Source organism: Rhinopithecus bieti, unplaced genomic scaffold (assembly GCF_001698545.2).
Source record: "Rhinopithecus bieti isolate Rb0 unplaced genomic scaffold, ASM169854v2 scaffold_74435, whole genome shotgun sequence".
In the NCBI taxonomy this organism is placed as follows: Eukaryota; Metazoa; Chordata; class Mammalia; order Primates; family Cercopithecidae; genus Rhinopithecus; species Rhinopithecus bieti.
Genome location: NW_016827582.1, coordinates 211,915 through 214,243, shown reverse-complemented (window position 1 = coordinate 214,243; position 2,329 = coordinate 211,915). Strand labels below are relative to the sequence as shown.

General features: G+C 44.5%; 1 pseudogene; it reads left to right on the top strand.

The window, feature by feature from the left end:
- The first annotated feature begins 690 nt into the window (after positions 1–690).
- Positions 691–1,925, top strand: LOC108523377 (legumain-like; annotated as a pseudogene).
- Positions 1,926–2,329: the final 404 nt, after the last annotated feature.

Sequence of the window (2,329 nt, the reverse complement as noted above, 5' to 3'; positions counted from 1 at the left end):
ATAAATAAATAAATAAATAAATAAAATTTATTTTAATGAAAGATACCAGCTGTTTCTTATAACTGACAATTTCAGGAAGAAAAAATGAGAAATGACTTTAAGGACAATGTTTGACTGAGACTTGTAGAGAAATTTAAGTTCAGAAATTTTCTGACATACGAGGATCCAGAAATTTACCATACATACAGGCTTTTTGACAAAATAACCAGAGAATAATACATCAGAAAGGAAATCTCAAATGATACAATACAACTGAAAAAATAGGAAACAAGTATAAGTGGGTATATTGTTTGTGTGTTAAAATGTTTTAAAAAATAAGCTGAAGTCAAATAAAAGGTTGGAAAACGACTACAATTTTTAAAAAGTACTGTCAAGGAGAAACAAGCACTGTTACACATTTACTGTAAATAAGTGCAGAAAGTACAATAAGATATATTTTATTAGATTTAGCAAACTAAATAAATACTTTCAGCAACTTTCCCATGATGCCAAATATATCCATTGTATTTGCTTGGATATGTTTTATCTGAGAATGTTATGCTGTACTTTTAAATTATTTTCAAATGTATAATTAAGATTTTCTCGCGGTGCCGCTGCCGCCACCACCCTGGACTTTTGTCGTTGACACCACCACCGCTGCCACCACATTCTCCTGCCACAAGTTTCTGCAGTTGAACTCCAAACTGTAGAATGGTTTGGAAAGTAGCTGTGTTCCTCATCGTGGCACTGGGCACTGGTGCTGTTCCCATAGATGATCCTGAAGACGGAGACAAGCACTGGGTGGTGATCGTGGCAGGTTCAAATGGCTGGTATACTTATAGGCTCCAGGCAGATGCGTGTCATGACTACCAGATCATTTACCAGAATGGGATTCCTGACGAGATCACTGTGATGATGTATGATGACATTGCTCACTCTGAAGACAATCCCACTCCAGGAATTGTGTTCAACAGGCCCAATGGCACGGATGTCTATCAGGGAGTCCCAAAGGACTGCACTGGAGAGGATGTTACCCCACAAAATTTCCTTGCTATGTTGACAGGCTATGCAGAAGCAGTGAAGGACATAGGATCAGGAAAGTCCTGGAGAGCGGCCCCCAGGATCACGTGTTTGTTTACTTCACTGACCATGGATCTACTGGAATACTGGTTTTTCCCAATGAAGATCTTCATGTAAAGGATCTGAATGAGACTATCCATTACATGTACAAACATAAAATGTACCAAAAGATGGTGTTCTGCATTGAAGCCTGTGGGTCTGGGTCCATGATGAACCACCTGTCTGGTGGCATCAATGTTTATGCAACTACTACTGCCAACTGCAGAGAGTTGTCCTATGCCTGTTACTAAGATGAGAAGAGGTCCACGTACCTGGGGGACTGGTACAGCGTCAACTGGATGGAAGACTCAGACATGGAAGATCTGACTAAAGAGTCAGATCTTACAAGCAGTATCACTTGGTAAAATCACACACCAATACCAGCCACGTCATGCAGTAGGGAAACAAAACGATCTCCACCGTCAAAGTGATGCAGTTTCAGGGTATGTAACACAAAGCCAGTTCTCCTATCTCCCTGCCTCGTCACACACCCCCAGCCTGATGACTTCACCCCCAGCTCTGATGTGCCCCTCGCGATCATGAAAAGCAAACTGATGAACACCAGTGATCTGGAGGAGTCTAGGCAGCTCACGGAGGAGATCCAGAGCCATCTGGATGCCAGGCACCTCACTGAGAAGTCAGTGCGCAAGATCGCCTCCTTGCTGGCAGCGTCCGAGGCTCCTGTGGGAGAGAGCACCGCTCATGGAGCATAGCTGCCACTCAGAGGCCCTGCCGCACTTCGACTTCCAGACCCACTGTTTCAACTGGCACTCCCCCACGTGCGAGTGTGCATTGAGGCATTTGTACGTGCTGGCCAACCTTTGTGAGAAACCACTTCACAGGATAAAATTGTCCATGGACCACGTGTGCCTTGGTCAAGACTGAAGAGCTGCCTGCTGGAAGCTTTTCCAAGTGTGAGCGCTTCCCCGAATGCGTGCTGATCAGAGACTGGAGAGGTGGAGTGAGAAGTCCCTGCTGCTGCGGCCCTTCTTAGGGAGCCCCAACTCCAGGGCTCGCTCCAGGCCTTCTTCACAGGATGACTTGCTGGCTGTTACCTACTTCCCCAGTCGTCTCTGAAAACCTACAAATTGGGGTGGGGAAAGCTCTGTATTGAGAAGGGTCATGTTTGCTTTCTAGGAGGTTTGTTTTGTTTTGCTTTGCCTGCTAGTTTTAAAGGAGCAGGAGGACTTCTGTAGCCCCTATTAAAAGGGATCTTTATTCTGAGACATTT